The 20,257-nt window shown below is 39.2% G+C and overlaps 1 protein-coding gene across 15 annotated transcripts in view; it reads left to right on the forward strand.

Moving 5' to 3' along the window:
* Positions 1 to 20,257, forward strand: part of LPP (LIM domain containing preferred translocation partner in lipoma) — a 736,333-nt gene that overhangs the window by 150,215 nt on the left and 565,861 nt on the right. Inside the window, exon 1 of one of the 15 annotated variants that reach the window (XM_074404691.1) lies at positions 4,903 to 4,924. The exons of the other annotated variants lie outside the window; for them this stretch is intronic. The gene's annotated coding sequence lies outside the window, so the exon portion shown is untranslated. Of the gene's footprint in view, positions 1 to 4,902; positions 4,925 to 20,257 lie in introns of those variants that run through there. 15 annotated transcript variants of the gene reach the window in all.

The raw sequence follows: 20,257 nt of genomic DNA on the forward strand, positions 1-20,257 counted from the left end.
AGAACTGTTACTCTTTGCAGTAAACCACAATGAAACCTTGCAGAAGACTTAGAAAACGTTAGCCATATATATATGAGTTTTCCGCTTTAAATTTTATGGTAACTCAGCTTCTGAAAAGAGTCCTGCAAATGGTACAGTTTTCAGTTCTTGAGAGAAGGCAGGGTTTTCATATGGACGTGATAAAGAAGACAGCTCTTAGGATACGGATAGACGATGGAATTTGTGAACTTTACTTTGGCATTTGACAGAATGGGGTTTTCCTCACATGCTCTTGTGTGTTTTTGTTTAACCGAAGCTGAGTCTCCTTAGTCAGCTTGACCCAGAAGACACAAAGGTCTCCTCCACAAGATGCATCTTATGAAGGCAAACAAACCAGTGAAATGCAGTAACTCTCTCCAAACTTTTGCAAGCTCTAGAAAGCCAGAAAAGACAGCTATTGTAATATATTTTGCCAGGCCAGCTGTTATGATCACAAACGAGCCTGAAATAGCAATGACTTTTGAAATCACAGCACATTTATTTACTTCTTAACTTTTCCATAGGTTTGAAAGCTTGCTCCCTCCCTTTTTATCATGCTAAACTGTGGTTGCTAACAACATTCTATTCTGGGTGGGAATTAGGCATAATTAAGAATGGAGACGGAGGCGTGTGAAAGAGGCTCTATCATAGGACTTATATGATTTTATTCTTTTGATCTGTTTTATTTTTAAGCATTTATTAACTGCCTACTATGTACTCAACACTGTGCTATGTGTGAAAAATATACCAGAACAAGGGTCGGCCAATTTTCTTCTGCAAAGGGACAGATGGTACACAGCTTAGATTTGTGGTCCATAAAGTCTCTGTTGCAGCTTCTCAGTCTCCTCTCAGACAATATATGAAACACTCAAGACTCTGCCATAAACAGTACGTAAATGAATGAGTATGGATATATTCTCATGAACTTTTATTTCCAAAAACATGCGATGATCTGGATTTGGTCTGCATGCCACAGCTTGCCAGCACCTGTACTAAAATGTCCCCGAAAATAGAGAAGTCTGTTTTGTTCATTGCCGTGTCTCCAGTGCCTAGAGTAGTACCTGGCATGGGATTGGTGACCAGTAGCTATTTGTTGAATGAATGAACTTATAAATGAATGAATGACTCAGACTTCTTCTCTGATCTCTTCCATACTTAAAGAAAGGACAAAGGACTGTGGGAGGTAAAAGGTACTTCCCTGGAAGAAAGAGTATGGAGAGTCATGGAACCAGGTGGTATTTGACCTGGACCCTGAATAATAGGGACGTGTATGCCACTAGTGGAGGTAGGAGAAGCACATTGCAAGTAGGAGAAATGTGCAAACAGGATAAAAAGCAGGACACTTGTGATAAATAATGAGATCAGATGTTCTATAAGAGGAGTTTCCTGACTTGCTTGATCTTCAAAATCACCTGTTATTAAAAATAGGTTCCCAGAACCCTCCCTGGAGATTCTGATTTTGTAAGGTAGGGTTGGCCAATAATAATTTAGAAAATAAATACTTGAAAAGGCCTATGGCTTTGGAAAGATATACTGGAACCATTTCTAATGGGAAATAAACCGTTTCTAATGGGAAATAAACGGGGTAATTACAGGTCCAGCGATTACTACTTCATACTAGTCAAGTATTGATTGGTACTAGTCAAGTATTTTTAGTACTATTGATACTAGTCAAGTATTTTTAGTCAATACTTGACTAGTATCAGGTAGTAATTGCTGGACCTGTAATTACCCTGTTCCTTCTGTGCCAAAAATGGAAGAAGAGCTCTGATGGAAGACGACCCTATTTAGCTGTCTGCCTTCCTGTGTCCCCTGTTGATATTGTAGGAGTACTCCAGCCTTTGTGATGGAACAGCGTGTAATTCAGTCAGTAAATTGTAGACATAAAAATTGTAATAAAAATGCAAACTTGGTAGCTACTCGATTTGTTGCTTTCAAATCTCTGAGTTGGCAAACCTCTAAGATGGCAAATAGATTTAAATGGCATAAGAGAAAATTTGCATTATCTTGCTGTACCTCCAATGCAGAGTGTAGTTTAATGCCCAGATTTGCTTGTAGACGAAGATTGCTGGATGGGCTGTATAGTTTAAGCTTCTTTTTTAATGATGGGGGGAAATCTGAAGCCTCAAAGGTAGGCATGGACTTGCTCAAGTTCTGTCATCAAATTATTGGCAGAACCAGGAGTACAATACAAACGCTAAGTTACTAAATTTAGTTTTCATGGTGCCATGCCACATATATCAATAAAGTTCTTAATTTATATATTTTCTCTCCTCTTTAAATCTCATAGCTTTTTGCTCTTCTATGCTGCTTATCATAAAGTTATATCTTAATGTCTTATCCTGAACCACTAACCCACTGCCATCCCAAATAAAGGCTGAGCTCTGTTTCCCTGGAGAGCTTCACATATTTCCTGGCACTTAGCATGTGTTCAGCAAATAATTGTAGACTTGAAATATCTTGAGCATCTTTTCTTTTCTCATGTGTTTTGACTCAAGTTCCTTTGCAGTTACATTGTCAGAAAAGTCAGGCTCTTCCAGAATTGCTGAACTACAAAGATAATTTCTCTTAAGCTTCCTTAAAAAAAAAAAAAGTTGAATTCCCTATTATGGCTGAGACCTTTCTTAACAGCTCTTCTGATAGTTAAATGTCAATTGCTTCAAAAAAGAAATGTCATTAAATTATCAGGGAAATAAATTACCTATTTATTTGGGCTGAAATATTTTAATTGACCACTTATAGAGGATAGCAAAAGGCTGAGAAATTTCCTAGCTTGCACATTTCTCTCAATTGCCAGGACTTTTTTGTTTATATCTCTTAGGAGACTTCATTTTTATTCCTCCTGCATTATGGTTATATATGTGGCTTTGCCTCTCCCAGTGGATGATCAGTTCTTTGAAGTCAAAGTAGTTAAAAAAATTAATCTCTACATCTCACAAAGCCTAGCTCTGTAGGAGCTAAATACTAAATATAATTTACTTTTTAAAAAATGGTTAGAAAAAGGTCAGCGTTACCTTGATTTCACTCTATTTTGCAGCCCTCAAGTCAACAACCATTTTGCTGAACATCCAACTCTGTGCCTTCCCTTGAGCTTAACACTGGCAGCAAGCATGGATTGGGGCATAAAAAGTAAATAAAACATAGTTATGGTGACATAACCCATAAGTATAATGTGATATGGAAATCTAAGATAGGTACAAATAGCCTGTATTAGAATCTGGAGGCAGGTTAATTCTGACAAGGTGAGTCCAGAGAGCCTTCCTCATAGTGTTAATATTTGAGCTGAGTTTCACTGGGTTCTCGTCTTCTATTTCATGTATTGGTTTTGATTTTTCTCAATACAACACACACAGACACAAAGATACACAAAAGCACAAAGTTATTTTTTTTCTTTTTATAGTCTTTTTGATTATAGACCTAAGAGAACGACCTTTATGTAAGATAAAAGGAAAAGAGGAGCAGGTTTTATTGTGTGATTTGAAGGTTTCTCGAAGGCTGAAAGTATTTGGGATGGATGATGTTAGCAGCGTCATGAACCAAAGTACATTGACCAGAGAAAGGCATATACTATTCTAAATTAATGGTGTTCTTTCCCAAGGATTTTCTCGTTGACCTGTTGTTCTGCTCAATAGTTTAATGACTAAATATTCCCCCTGGTGAAGGTGGCATAGTATGGGGGAAGAATTTTCAATTTTGAAGTCAGATAGTTGTGTTTCTGTACCTGACTTTTCATTTATTGTGTGTGTGACTGAAGGCAGTTGCTTATCCTCTTTAGGGTTATCTCCTCATTCTTGAATTTTTTTTTTTTTTTGAGATGGAATCTCACTCTGCCACCTACGCTGGAGTGCAGTGGCACAATCTTGGCTCACTGCAGCCTGTGCCTCCCAAGTTCAAGCAACTCTCCTGCCTCAGCCTCCTGAGTAGCTGGGATTACAGGTGTGCACCACCACACCCGGCTAATTTTTTGTTTGTATTTTTAGTTGAGATGGGGGTTTCACCATGTTGATCAGGCTGGTCTCGAACTCCTGACCTCAAATGATCTACCTGCCTGAGTCACTGCATCCAGCCTGAAAACGGTGATCATGGAAAGTACTTCACAGAACAGTGGAATGAATGGAGCTAATGTCTGCAAAGCTCCCATTTCAGTGTCCAGGATATGGTAGGCCGTATTCCTCCAGAGTCAGGCACATTTTCTTGAAACACAAAGCCCTTTGTCTCGCTTAACCTCTTCCCACTTTAGAGTCCTGGGTACAGGAAATATTTTGTTTTCCTCTTTATTGTAAGGAAAGTAACAGTATTGGTGTGCTGATGAAATGCCATGGTCTGGGCATGTGTTTTGGGGAGAGAGCTGCAGTGTGTGGTGGGGAGTGGAAGGTGCTCAAGATCGCATCCTCTGTGAAAGGGGTGGCAGCCGCTTGGCGCTAGCTAATTATTGCCACGTGGAGATGCATCGTTGCCAGGTTTTTATGTAAACTCTTTGGTTCTTAAAATGTTGGCAGCTCATTCAAGTATTTTTAAAGCACTATGAGAGATACTTCCTCATGGAAGAAGAAAAATGCAACTTATGATCTTACTCAGTAGCGTCAACTTTGACTCAAAACAACAACAAAGCACATTGTAAGTCCACACTGCACATGGCAAACAGAACCCGTCTAGGGACCAGATTTGGCCTGCAGCCCTCAGCTTGCATCTTCTGTGCATATTTTTAACTGTTAACGATAACAGTAAATGATAGAAAACACTGAGTCCTTTCCATGTGCTAGAAACCTTGCTATACTTTGCATGTAACATTCAATTCTCACAAAGAGGTGTCTATTACTCTTATTATCCCATTTTACAGATGTGGGCATTGAGGCTTGGAGAAATGAAATATCTTTCCTGTGGTCACACAGATGGGATGTGACAGGTAGGTTTGAAACCAAAGCCTGTCCTCCTTTAAAATCATACATAGCAGTGGATCTCAGTCCTGGTGGTGTGTTAGAATGATTGGAGTACCCTTAAAAACACCGTTGTCCAAGCCCACCTCCAGTTTATTAAATCAGAATATCTGGGGGTGGGACTCAGGCATGACTGTTTTTTTTGAAAGCCTCAAATCAATGGTTAGAACTAATGGTAACATAGATAACATTTGTGTCCGCACATCCGGCACTACCTCTCTCCTGTACTCTATTTTAGTTTATTTTTGAGCATTTATTGCTCTCTGAAAATTATGTGCACCTTTACCTGTTGATGAATTTTCTGCTTTTACCACACTGGGATGTCAGCTCCATGACCACCGGGATTTAGTCTTTTCAAGTTATTTCTTATATCCCCACCTTCTAGGTCAGTGCCTGGCACATAATAAATGATCAGTAAGTGTTTACTTGAATAGATGGTTGGTTCTTCCCCACAGGGAGGTTACAGTGTAGTGAGGGAGACAGGTGATACATTTAGTCTTATGAGATGAGCTCTTAACTGGGATGTTCAATGTGACTTTATTAACATATGGAATATTGCTGATTATCTCTTAAACATTGTTGGGATAAATTGTTTCTACATGTACTGAATGGACTGTGGGGCATTTTGGGTCACCTGTAGTAGTACAGTGGATTCATTCTGTGCTCTGGGGTGTGTGTGTGTGTGTGTAATTTGAGGAACAGGTAACACACCTGTATTACCTCTGTTTGGACACAATTTTTTAGTGACAGAGCTAGGGAGTACGAGCAGGGCTAAGTTTTGTTGCTTCGATATCAGGCCCTTTCAGAATTTAGGACTGATGGTAGAGGTTTTCCCAGTCTGCAGGGAATTCAGATATTCTCTTCTCTTTCTAGGAAAGCCAAATTGTTGGACCCTCTGCCCCCAACATTTACAAAAGTAGTTTCTCAGCTTTATTTATCCAGGATTCTTACGATGTATTAATGGATAATATTCATATCACAGCACACGAAGGGCTGTGATATGCCCATATCACAGGGAAGACAGGCTGTGGTGAAGTGGAATAAATGAAAAACTGTTTATAACTCTGCTTTTTTTTTTTTTTTTTGAGACGGAGTTTCGCTCTTGTTACCCAGGCTGGAGTGCAATGGCGCGATCTCGGGTCACCGCAACCTCTGCCTTCTGGGTTCAGGCAATTCTCCTGCCTCAGCCTGCTTCTTAAGCAAGTAAATGGGAATGTGAGTGACAATATCATAGGGATAACTTTGAAAGAGTGCTAGTTTTTAGACAAAAATGATTTGGAACTTTAGGATTTAAACAATTGTTGATAGTAAATTGCTTGTGACACATCTGAAAATTCATGGACCCTAGTGATGGTGAAAATATTTAACAACTGGTATGGCCCCGGCACTGACAATTGAAACCAACTCCAGTGTTAACAGTGCTGCCATCAAGTATGTGCTGGCTGTCAGCCTTGCTGGTGGAATCACAATGTCACGATGAAGCAACCAAGAGCCAGTGGTGTACAAAGTACTGAGGAAAACAGACAAATAAAATCTAGAGTGTCCCCCTTAGGCAGAGTAGAGTAGATAGAGCCCTTGTTACAGAATGATAAAACTTAGATCAAGGAGTGGATCTTCCCACTTATTGCTGGGGGCTCCAAGGCAAATCAGCTGTCCTTTCTAAGCCTCCCCCTCCCCCTCCCCCGTCCCCCTCCCCCTCCCCCTCCCCCTCCCCTCCCCCCTCCTCCTCCTCCTCCCCCCTCTTCCTCCTCCTCCCCCCTCCTCCTCCTCCTCCTCCTCCTCCTTCCCCTCCCCCTCCTCCTCCCCCTTCTCCCCTCCTCCTCCTCCTCCTCCCCTCCTTCTTCCCCCCTCCTCCTCCTCCTTCTTCTTTTCTTTTTCTTCTTTCTTCTTCTTCTTTCTTCTTCTGATGGAGTCTCACTCTGTTGCCCAGGCTAGAGTACAGTGGCACAATGGCACGATCCCTGCTCCCTCATCCTCCACCTCCCAGGTTCAAGTTATTCTCCTGCCTCAGCTTCCCCAGTAGCTGGGATTACAGGCACGATTGACCACGCCAGGCTAGTTTTTGTATTTTTAGTAGAGTTGCGGTTTCACCATGTTGGTCAGGCTGGTCTCAAACTCGTGACCTCAGGTGATCCTCCCACCTTGCCCTCTCAAAGTGCTGGAATTACAGGCGTGAGCCATTTTGCCTATGCAGAACCTGCGTTCCTTCTAATATACAGTGGGGGAGAGTAATTTTTTCTTTTTTGAGATGGAGTCTCACTCTGTCACCAGGCTGGAGTGCAGTGGTGTGATCTTGGCTCACTGCAACCTCTGCCTCCCGGGTTCAAGCAATTGGAGGAGAGTAATTTTTGCGTCACCTACTTTGCAGGCTCCGTAGACGGATTGAGCACACACGAAGGAATTTCCAAGAAGAAGCGCCAGAGCCAAGGTTAAAGATGATGGCTACAGCATGATGACAGTGATTGTTCTTCTCTTGTTGTGGACCGATTGATGATCCCTGATTTCTCTGTTTAAATGTTTCCAGAAACAAAGGTTGGGAGGTCATTAGGGGAAAGGGGAGGTAAGCAGAGGCAGGACTTGGCTTTCTTCTGTGCTTCTCCAGAATCGTTGTGTCCTGTGGCATCCACAGACAAAAACTGAGCAATCTCCTTCATAGTGGAGACTGTATAATTCAATAAAATAGGTTTAAATACCCTTATGCCTATATAATATTCATGAAAAGTATCATAAATGAGGTGGCTTGGTTATTTTGAAAATGGGCTTATTTTGATGAAGGGGAAAAATTGGGATTCATTTACTGTAAGTTGAAAGTAAAAAACAACAAAGTTGAATATTAGAAGAACCTGGCTGTCGCAAAAACCACATACTTTCACATCAGTAAAACATGGAGTTCTGATCTGAGTGAAATTCGAAACTTCTTGTAGACCACAGAGAGTAAAAAGGAGTACTTTTGTTTCATTATTAATACCATTGTCCTTATTTCTTTAAATGAGAATTGATAGTAACCATAGCAGAATCTTTCACACTGGCCAAAAACAGAAAGATAAATTAAACAAAACAAACACCCAAAATCTCACCACCACCTCCAGCACCACCATGACTGCCAACAAAAGCCAGGGCTGTGAGGATGCATCACCTTTAACATCACCTTAAGTCATTGTGTTCTAGAGAAAGGTTCCAAACAATATTTGTGTTCTCAACAAATATTCTAGAAATATTTGTTTCTATCAGGATAGAGTGAGTTTTCATTAAAGTTTTCTTTCGTTTTTGTTTTTTTTTTTTTTCTTCTTCTAGAAGACTGATGAAGTAGGCCTTTGGGTATATTACAAGAAACATAGCTTTGTCTTCTAATGTCTGCAGTGATACGAGGCAGGTGACTGTGTCTCCTGTGGTGACCCGTGTTCACAAGGAAACACAAACCAAGGATGCCTGACTGATGAGTGACCCATAGGTGCTTGGGCATGAGAAGGCAGCAAAACAAGGCGAACTTAAAAAAGAGCTAGCCAGTGGAGTTGAGGGAGAGATGCTCATTCTTTGCCGACACATGAAATAATTGTGGTGAAGAGTTTATGAAAAGGGGGTCAATAGATTTGAGTTTTCATCACTTTGGCCACCACCTAATTATAGATGACCTCTACTGTGATATGTGGGAGTTGAAATGGATTTTTGAAAAATGCATTCTCTGGACTGGCATTTGGAATTTGAGTTTCTTTATTCAGTTCTTGCTTCTTGGGCAGTTAGGGTGTCATGGCAATAGGAAGGAAAGCCGAGGCCAGAGCGGTAGGGGTCGATGTTGGGTGGAATGTGTGTGGTTGAGCAGAATATTATTCTTATTGCTATTACTATTACTTAAAATAGTTTCTATAGTAAAGAGAGCCAACATTGACTGAATATATATTCCTTGACAGAACACGGGCTAAATGCTTTATTATAACTTAGGTAATTTTCACAGAAACCTGTTGAAGTGTAAGTTTTAGCTTTCTGTTTCACGGCTGTGAAAACTGAGGTGCTGAAAGAATAAAGAACTTCCGAAAAGTCAACGGTATTAAGCAGCGGTATTAGTCTTCAGATCCTGATATCTTTCTCATGCTTATTCTGACATGGCATATTAAGTTGCAGAATTGGGGCTGGGTGCAGTGGCCCCAGTTTTTTGTTTTTTTCTTTCTAATTAGTTTATATGCTTGCGCTCGCTCTCTCTCTCTCTCTCTCTCTCTCTCTCTCTCTCTCTCTCTCTCTGTGTGTGTGTGTGTGTGTGTGTGTGTGTCTTTTGTCAAATTCCAGCACTTTGGGAGGCTAGGGTGGAAGGATCTCTTGATGTTGGGAGTTTGAGCCCTGCCTGGGCAACGTAGTGAGACCCTATTTCTACAAAAAATGAAAGAAAACAATTAGCTGGTCATGATGTTGTGCACCTATTGTCCTAGCTACTCAGGAGTCTGAGGCAGGAACATGGCTTGAGAGTTCAAGGTTGCAGTGAGCTATGATTGTGCCACTATACTTCAACTTGGTTAATGGAGTGAAACCCAATCTCTAAACATAAAATAAAATAAAATAACATAGATAAGATAAGGTAAGATAAGATAAGATAAACTTGGAACACTGCAGGCTATCTGTCTGGCTTCCCTGCCCTGAATTCATTGTTCTCTTCAATGTGCTATTGTCCGATATATTTTTTTAATTAAGGTCTGGGGTACATGTGCAGAACGCACAGTTTTCTTAGGGAGGTATACATGTGCCTTGATGGTTTGCTGCATCCACGACCCGCCCCCCCCCCCGTCATCTATATGAGGTATTTCTCCTAATGTTATCCCTCCCCAATTCCCCTACTCCCTGCTATTTCTCCCCTAGCCCCCCAGAGTCTTGCTCTGTTGCCTAGGCTTGAGTGCAGTGGCACAATCTTGCTGCACTGCAACCTTTACCTCCCGAGTGCAAGTGATTCTCCTGCCTCAGCCTCCTGAGTAGCTGGGATTACAGGCACCTGCTGCCACGCCCAGCTAATTTTTGTATTTTTAGTAGAGAAGGCATTTCATTATAATGTCCAGGCTGGTCTCAAACTCCTGACCTCAGATGATTCTCCCACCTCGGCCTCCCACATTCCTGGGATTATAAGGCATGAGCCACCATGCCTGGCCTGTCCAATATTTCTTTAAAGAAACCAAAAATTAATTTGAAAAATAACACAAAAATATAATTCAGACTACATTACAATATTCAAAAGTATGCCAAGACAGACACATCTTTATCTTATCTCTCTAATTCTCGTGCCCAGAGACAAGTATCAGTTCTTTATGTATCTTTTTAGAAATAAACTGGGTATAAATAAGTATGTGTATACACACACACACAGAAACACACACACACACATATGTATTTATATTCCAGTGTATAGAAATACATTTATATACATGGCATTTATATACACACTTGCATTTCTGTTATTAGCGACTTTAAACACCATTTGAAATGGGCTGTACTCATTTGGAATTCCTTTGTCTGAACTGACCTTCACTTCCTTTATTGGATTCTTGAATTTTATCTTATTGATTTATTACATTGGGAAAATTAACCTTTAGTCTGTGATAGGAATTGTAATGCTTTACCATTTTGCATTTCTTTTTTAACTTGTAGATTAAAATAAAAAGTTTTATATAGTTAATCCTTTTCTGATTTAATGTTTCTTTGGTTTTGTGTGACACTTAGAAATGCCTTCCCCACTTCTTGATATTTAAAAAGAAATTTATAATTTTTCTTCTAGTTATTTCATCGGCTCTCTCTTTCAAATCTTGGAACCACGGAAATTTTATTTCTGTAAAAAATGTGATGTGGGGTTTTATTTTGATATTTTTCCTGCTCTGCATGTCTAAACACTATTTATTGAGGAGTCCATCTCTTTCACACTGAAAAGCCACCTTTATTGTACATGAAATTTCTTAATACTTAAATATTTAATACTTAAGAATTTGTATCTATTTTTGGACTTTCTTTTTTATTCATCTGTCACTTCATGTGTCATTATGCTTTCAACTTCTGTAGCTTTATAATATGTTTTATTATCTGATAGGGATACCCCACTCATTAATTTCTCTTGTTCAGAAAATTTTTGGCTCTTAATGCTTGTTTATTTTTCATTAAACTTTAGAATGAACTTGTCTAGTTCTAAAAATCATGTTCTGGCTGGGTGGCTCATGCCTGTAATCCCAGCACTTTGGGTTGCTGAGGTGGGCAGATCACTTGGGGTCAGGAGTTTGAGACCAGCCTGGCTAACATGGTGAAACCCCATTATCTACTAAAAATATAAAAATTAGCTGGGTTTGGTGGCAGGCAACTGTAGTCCAGCTACTCAGGAGGCTGAGGCAGGAGAATTGCTTGAACCTGGGAGGTGGAGGCTGCAGTGAGCTAAGATCGTGCCACTGCACTCCAGCCTGTGCAACAGAGCAAGACTTCATCTCAAAAAAGAAAGAAAAAAAAGAAAGAAAAAAGCAAGTTCTGTTGGTATTTTTATGGGGTTTGCTATGTTTATTCATTAGCATTACATTCTATACATTGTAAAGGCATTGATTCTTTTTCTTGGAATACTAATGCCTTTCCATTTATTGAAAACTTCTTTGAGGTTCCTGGGAGTATTCAGATTTTTCTTAATGTAGGCCATGCGTGTCTCAAATAAACTAATTTTTCTGGATATTTTCTGCTTGCTCTAGTTAATGTAATTATTTTTTATTCTATTTAATTATGAGTGTATGTGCATCTGTGTTTGGGGTCTTGATTTTCTACTCAGCCACTTTACTGAATTTTCTCATTATTTGAAGAGTTTTAGATAATTTTTTTGAGTTTCTAGTTAAGTAAGCATATCATCTGCCAATAAATATAATTTATCTTTTTTCCAGTTTTTGCAACATTTAGAACTTTCTTCTAATTATACTGTTTGATGCCTCCAGAGTAGTAAATATTAAATAACAGTGAGGGAATGTCCTTTTTTTGTTCCTGAGTTTAATGGGAATGCTTATAGTGTTCCCTGTTACTAGTGATGTTGGCTTTTGATTTGAGAAATGTATTGTGTTGAAAAGTGTTCATACTTACATTGAGGGTGTTGCTGTTATTGTTGCTGTTTTGAGACTGTTTTTTAAATGGTTATCTTTCTTTTTTTTTTTTCTAAAGAAACTATGAAAGTAATCATATATTCTATAAAAAGCTTATATTTTTTTCTTTGGTCCTGTAAATTTGCTGTAATATATGAATGAAATTTTCAAATATGAAATCCTGTTCATATTCTTGCTAAAATAATTATCAGCTTGGTCACTGTTTTTCTGTTATATATTCTTGGTGTTGCTAGACTCTAGAGATTGTTAATGTATTAATGATCTGTACTTCGATTTTCATAAGTGAGATTATTTGAAAATTGTGTGTGTGTGTGTGTGTGTGTGTGTGTGTGTGTGTATCACCATTGTCAGGTTTTTTATCAATGCTATGGGTAAATCATTATAAATAAATAAGGAAGCTTTTCTTTTTTTCTTTATTATGAAATGGTTTGATAACATTTACATGGGTTATTCCTTTAAAATGTGATAGAATTCCCTTGTGAAAGTACCTTCACTTGTTGCCTTTTCTGGAATGATGGAGGTGTTTGCTCTTTAAAAATTTTTACATTTCTTCTATAGTAATTGGATGAACTAGCTTTTATATCTATTTGGTGATTACCTTTGTTAAATTATAGTTTTTTAGGGAAGTCACCTATTGCAAATTCATTTGCATGGTGTTAAATAATTTCTCATGATTATTTTCATTTCATCTGTATTTATGGTTATATTTCACATTATTATTTAAAGTTTTATGGATTTCTGCTACATTTATCCATGTTTCTGGCTAGTTTATCAGAGTTTACTTTATTATTTATTAAAAAAAAAACTTCCGTATTTATGTATTGGCTTTACCATTTTGTAATTCTTTGTTTTCTCTTTAAAATCTTCAGTATTATCTTCTGCTTTTTCTAGGTTTATTTTGTTGTTTTTCTCATTGTTTGAACTTGACTCTTAATTCCCGCATTTTTATTTCCTTATTAATATAAATTAGATGTAAATTTTCCTATAAGAAATGCTTATTTGTATGCCTTCGGTTTAGTTAAATAATGTTTTTAATGTTATTTTTTAGTTATTTGACTATGTACAGGTTCTTAAAATGCCAGACCCATTAGAATGTAAGCCTTTTAGGGACAGGAACTTTATCTGTTTATTCATTTTGCGTCTACCGTATGCCTGTCACACATTTCTTGAGCATCTGCAAATGAGCTTAAGAAATACTTTTATATGAATAGATAAATCTCCAGGGAATTATTATGGAATTTGTGGCTGGTTCATTCCTGTCACTCTAGTTCGTCTCTGCCTCATTTGGATATTCTCTCCAGGTATCTACTAATGTGTAGGAATAAGAACATATTAGACATGCTTCAAATTACTTTTTTAGGGCATGATATTAATAGATTTATTTTAAAAGTCTACATAGTTTTTCTCAAATCAAGTATACCTGGGTAAAAGTGTCTTTCTAAAGATTAGCCCGGGTGGGCGTGATGGCTCATGCCTGTAGTCCCAGAACTTTGGGAGGCTGAGGTGGGCTGATCACCTGAGGTCAGCAGTTTAAGACCAGCCTGGCCAACATGGTGAAACCCTGTCTGTACTAAAAAATACAAAAAATATTAGCCAGACACAGTGACAGGCACCTGTAATCCCAGCTACTTGGGAGGCTGAGACAGGAAAATCACTTGAACCCAGAAGATGAAGGTTGCAGTAAGCCGGGATCGTGCCATTGCACTCCAGCCTGGGTGACAAGAGTGAAACTCTGTCTCAAAAAAACAAAACAAAACAACAAAAAGATTAGTCCAAGCTATTACCAGCTGCTCAGGTGGTTGAGGCAGGAGGATCACTTGAGCCTAGAAGTTCAAGATTACAGTGAGCTGTGATCATGCCTCTTCACTCCAGCCTGGGTAACTGACCAAGACTCTTACCAAAAAAAAAAAAAAAAAAAAAAAAAAAAAAGGAAAAAGAATAAGATTAGCTCAAGAAAAAATGCAGTTGAGTAGAATTAGAATGCTACAACTGTTGCAGTGGCAGAGATCACATGATGTCCACGTTTGTGTCCTTGGACACTTTAGGATAAATTTTGCACAGAAGCCCAAGTCTAGTATGGAAATGATAATGGTGAATCTGATGTAATGCAGGGAAAGGTACAGAGCTGGGGAAGCCTAAACCCCTACTGCTGGCCATGTTTTCTTCTGACCTCTTCCTATGTTTCATTTAAAAACCAGTAGCTTTAGTTAAAAAACTAAATTTTCAGATGAGAATGAAAACAAAAATGCAAAGAAGGCAAGTGATTCATTCAAAGTTGCTGAGTGAATTAGAACGATAATGTGTGACAAACACTCCGCCTTTCTGTCTCTGAAGCTAGTGGTATTTCCAGGTTCCCAGGGAGCCTCCTGTCCCTTGCTCCACTGTGCATTTTTAGATGGACCTGATATCTGGTTACCTCCCTTGGCAGGCCCAACAATCCTTGCTAAGGCACAGACTGTGTATTTGCTGATCCCTGAGGGGAAAGCTGTGATTCAGGCTCTGAAGTCTAAGAATTGCAGACTTAGTTTCTTGTCTCCTGATGAAACTGCTAATCTGGGTGCCAATGGTGTTTCTGCTACACGGACACCTGCCCACACAGCATGATTAGAAATTATAATGATGACGACGATGAGTCTTCCAGGACACCCACGTTCTTTGCAAGATATTTCTGCTAATCGTTTCTACCAGAATCAGTTAGAGAACTTTTTTTAAAGTTTTTTTTTTTTTTTTCCTTCCTAAGTCAACCATAAATGCAGGTCTAATTCAGGTGTAGATGAAAGGTTTGTCTTTTCCGTTACTGGTGTGTTATTATTCATGCAGCGGATGCTAGAACCGTGGGCACGTGTGTAATGAATGGAAACCACATTGGGCCAGGTAGAAGATGTGGATTCAGGCTTGAGCAGTGCCCAAAATTTCCGATATGGCCTTGTTAAAGGTGACTTCCCATCTCCGTGACTTTGTGTCTCCTTCAGTTAAATGAGCCTTCAATTCTTTTATGCCTCATTTATTAAGGTCCTCGTAATCAAACGAGGCACTAAATAAAAAAAAAATGTTTTCTTAACTACTTTGTGAAGTAAGATGATTCGTATTGAAGTTACTTTTCCGTTATTGCTACCTTAGTCTGCTAAAGTTATATTTAGTATAGTGTAACTAAGCAGGGTTGTGAGAGCTGGGAAGGTAGACTGTTGTAGCAATCCAATATGGGGCAGGGTCAGGGTAGACAGAGGACCCAAATAACGCCTGAAATGCTCTGTTAAACACGCTGTACCTTGAACTGCTGTCTCGAATAAGGGGGAACAAAATGACACTCTGAGGGCATGGTGCACAGGGAGGAAAGAGGGAATCACAGGAACTGAAAGTCTCAATGGAGAAGTAAGAGGTGGGAGAAGAATAGGGGGCTAGCGTGGGGGCATGTGGTAGTGGAGTGCTGATATGGAGACAAGAGAAGAAAGTAGAAAAATGCCAGCACTGTCTCTGGACCCTGTGTATCTGGAGTGTGGGAGGACAGGCAGACACAAATAGCGAGGCTGTAGGGAAAACAGCATTCTCATGGAAGAACCTTCTCCACAAAAAGCCTCCAAATGTCCTCCAGGGAGGGTAGAAGCTGGTTTTAAAGCTCCTTAGGTCAGGAAGATCGTTTTCTTGCTTTTCTTTGCATCCTGCAATTTAGCATAGTACTTGGCTCATAGCACTTAAAAAATGATTTTGGGCCTTGCTTTTTAATTTTAGGCCCAAATACCTGAAAAAAAATGTTTAGGAGGGATTCTGATAAGAAAGAGCTAACTTGGGCAATTCCATTTCTTTTTTCAGTTCACTGTTTCCTCATCTGAAAAGTGTTGGGCTCCATGACGTGGTTTCTATGACACTCAGTACCTTTATTGAAAAGAAAACACTTTTTCCAAAACTAGAATTTCCAAAAAAAAAAAAAAAAAAAAAGAAAACACAAAAATATAAAACTCAGTGAATATGTGGGTATTTTTGTGATAGTGATGAGGGTTTTGGAATTGAGTAAAATGTTTCCTAAAGTCCTTTTTACTTAGTAGAAGATTTGAGTTTGTAAACTTGGCTCACATAATTTTAGCTTGCCTGTATTCCTTCCTTCCATCTATCTAACCACCTACTTACATTCATATCTACTTATATATGGAGAAGATGGTGGAATTTAATTTTTATTATTATTTTGACTTTGGTTGGTTTGGTGAATCAAGTAAACTGTGAGGAAGAATAACTTTTGAGGGGAAAAAATTACAAAAAATTGTGATTCTTTGAAAAGGATTTTTCTCAGGTTAGGTTATATAGTTTCACAGACACTTGAGATAAGGGTTAGAAAGTCGAGATGCGGAATCTCCACAAACCTCTGTGAATGTGTTGGCTAAGCGTCTTTTTTTCTCAGGAACACAGATGGGGACAGACTTTCTTTCAGCAAAACAGGGCCAGTATAGCCTTTGAAACCTCCAACGGTGGTTTGGGAAGAGGATTGTCTGTATAATGCTTGTACAAATTATAAAATGAAATTTTTCGACAATTAACAAAAATGTGGATTTTTCAATTATCAGTTCCTTATTTGGCACAGTTGTTCTTTCTCATCCTATACATTCATTCGTTTTATTTTTGGACTTTAAAAATACTTGTTTAATTCACCTTTCTTGCTCCCATTGAGCCTTTTAACTAATTAAATGCATTTAGAATGTGATTAGTTTATTGTAACAGTAAGACCCAAGACAACACTTTATTTAATATCTTGTATTGTAGTTCATTGTTGTCAGCTCTTTTCCTGATAGAGTTTTGATTCGGCTGGAAGCAGTTTAAGGGTGTTCATCCCCCAATACTGTTGGTCTAGCTAGACCTTAAACTGCTTCCTAAATCAAAGAGTTCCTGTGTATCCTTCACTCAACTTTCTCTGATATTAACATCTCATATGACCAACGTTTATTTAAGCAAAGAAATTATCATTGATGTAACATGATCAATGAAATGATAATATCTTTTATTGGCAGTTTTCCCATTTGTCCACGAATGCCTTTTGTTTTTTTCCTGGATCTAGTTTAGGCTACTGCTGTGCGTTTAGTCATCTTGTCTTCTTTGTCTCCTCCTGACTGTGGGTGTTTCTCAGCCTGTCTCTGATTTTAGAACTTTGACACTGTTTTCGTGTAATGGTCAGGTGTTTTGTAGAATGAATGTCTCACAATTTGAGCCTAATTGATCCTTTCACTATTAGACTGGGGTTTTAGGTTTCTGGGAAGACCACCGCAGAGGTGAAGTACGCTTCCCATTGCTTCATATCACAGAGGACATGATGTTGATGTGAGTTATTACTGGTGATGTTAACTGTGATGGTGGCCACTTTTGTTTTATTTTATGTTTTAATAGAAGACCAGTTGTCTGGGACTGTAAACACTCCAGTGCCTTTTAAATTAATGGTAATAATTATTTACTGGTCCTCACACTATTAACTTCATGATAATGGAAAGCCAAAACTCTCAAATCACATGGATCTCAAAGGTCAATTAGAAAATTTGGGTCTGGGCACGGTGGCTCACACCTGTAATCCTAGCACTTTGAAAGGCTCAGATGGGCAGACTGCCTGAGCTCGGGAGTTCAAGACCAGCTTGGGCAGCACAGTGAAAATCCATCTCTACTAAAATCCAAAAAAAAAAAAAAAAAAAAAAAAAGAAAAGAAAAGAAAAATCAGCTGAGCGTGATGGGTGCCTGTAATCCCAGCTGCACAGGAGGCTGAGGCATGAGAATTACTTGAACCCAGAAGGCAGAGTTGCGATGAGCCGAGACCATGCCACTGCACTCCAGCCTGGGCAACAAAGTGAAACTCTCTATGCAGCCATAAAAAAATGATGAGTTCATGTCCTTTGTAGAGACATGGATGAATCTAGAAACTATCATTCTCAGCAAACTGACACAAGAACAGAAAACCAAGCACTGCATGTTCTCACTCACAGGTGGGTGTTGAACAATGAGAACACTTTGGCACGGGGAAGGGAGCAATATTCACTGGGCTAGGTGGTCAGGGGTGGAGAGGAGGGGAGGGGAGAGACAGTTGGGAGAAATGCCTGATGTAGGCGACTGGGGGCGGGGTGGGGGGCGGATGGAGAAGGCAAACCACGGCATGTATGTCCCTATGCAACAATCCTGCAGGATGTAGACATGGACCCCAGAGCCCAAAGTACAAACAAAACAAAGCCAAACAAAAACAGAAAAGAAAATTCAGTTAGGACCTGAAGGCCATGTTGGGATTTGCTAGAGTCTACCCTCCAGTCTCAGCTCTGGGACCCCTTCAGTGGTGAGCTCAGCCACAGTGCTGCTTTTGTGTATGCTTATCCAGTAAACAACACAGGCATTGGGGCCTGCCTCAGAAACCACATCTCCAGTAGGAAGGAAAGCACTCGGGAAAGCGGGAAGGAGTAAGAAATGGAACTCACCCATCCTTCCAACTAATCCTTCCCCTTGCAAATATGGCTTAGTGGATATCAGCCATTCACTGTTCAGGACAGGAAAATGATGGAGAAAAGAATTCGTTTTCATTTGACATGGACATAGAATTTTCCTTATCCGTGGACCAGGACTGGAAGTTATGGAAAGGAAAACGGCCTGTCATCTCTTTCTTTCAGTAGCTTCATGCATTGATGCATCGTACTCACTGAATGTTTACCTTCTCTGTGCTCTTCTCAGAGGATGCACAGGGGATTGGGAAGAGGAAGTATTAGTGACTAGACCTAGAAAAAAACAAAAGCTTGTTTCAAGCCACACAATGTTTGAGGGTAGAATCCCAAGTCCTGTGTGTGATGTCAGTAGAAAAGGTAGCCCAGTGGCTAGTGTGATTAAACTGTTATATTTTTGGTAGTAATCTTTGGTCCTTTTTGATTTTCCTCATCCTTACATATAAAATCGAGCCATTTCACCCTCTGATGTTTGCCATCACCGTGTCCTGCAGTCTCTTGATCTTGAGATATAAGGTTGAGAGAAACTCTTTGCAGTATTGGGAGAGCTGGGTCTGCCGGTGGGAGTATCTCAATCCATATGATAGAACTTGGCTTCTTGTCTCCAGTAGATGTTTTGCTCTGTTCTCATACTGGGAGTTGACGGTTGAGGAAAGGTCGGAGATGTGCTGTACAATATGGCAGCCGCTAACCACATGTGGCCATTCAGCACTTGAAATGTGGCTAGTGCCACATGTTGAAAAAATAATATTTTGGATACATTTGTAAAATAAGTTTTTCAATGATCCTTTTCAAATGTGGCTATGAGAAAATTTCAAATGGTGTATGTGGCTCCTGTGATAATTCTGTTGGATAGTGCTGGCTTAGAGCTTGGGAAGACCATGGAGCAGAGTCAATTGACCTTGTGTTCTCCCCTGAGTTCTAATAATATTGGCATTAAAAGGAGAAGCTTCAACAGCCATAATTTTCATTTTAAAAAGTCTAATTCAGAAGAATTGGCTCATTTAATATTATTGCTTGGACTGGAGAAGACTCTGACATTTGGTATTTTCATAATTGAGAACATAACTTGCTGACTTAAAAAAAAAAATCACAGCATTTTGTGCTTGGCCTTAGGTACCAGCCTTTGAGCTCTTTGAAAATAGGGATTGGGTTTTTTTCTACCATCCTTTTCCCCACAAAACCACACACTAAAGCATAGAAGGTGGTTAACTGGCATTTGTTGAAAACCAAAATAACTTTAAATAGAGAAAAAATTGTGCAGCTACCTTGTATTTATGGTTGGAAGAGTGAAATACCTTTATAAGGCATCCTGTTTTCTTAAGATAGCCAGCAAAAATGAAGCACATTGATCCTAGTATTTATGTACTTACTTATTTAATTACAATGCTCATCAGGTATCCCTGTCAGGTCAGCTTATGATAGGAATCTTTTCAAATTGTTTAACTTCACCGCTCTCTAGGTAAAGGGAGACAGAAAAGGATGCTGCTTATATGTACAAATCCCCACCTGTTGGTCAGATATTGTGTCTAAGGGCCTAAGGATTGAATAATTCTTATTTTTCCTATGACTTGATCCTTTCCAACATTTGTCTGCTCTATGGAGGATGTGAGGATAATAATGAAAAGGCAAGTTTATGCTTGGACTATATATACTTCTCACTGGGTGGTTTTATTTTATTATGCTTCATTGTGAACCAGAGCCTCTGTGAACACATGACTAACAGCGCCTCAGGCTTCTACGGTGTCCCTTACCC

The sequence above is a fragment of the Saimiri boliviensis genome, chromosome 8, assembly GCF_048565385.1.
Source record: "Saimiri boliviensis isolate mSaiBol1 chromosome 8, mSaiBol1.pri, whole genome shotgun sequence".
Classification (NCBI taxonomy): Eukaryota; Metazoa; Chordata; class Mammalia; order Primates; family Cebidae; genus Saimiri; species Saimiri boliviensis.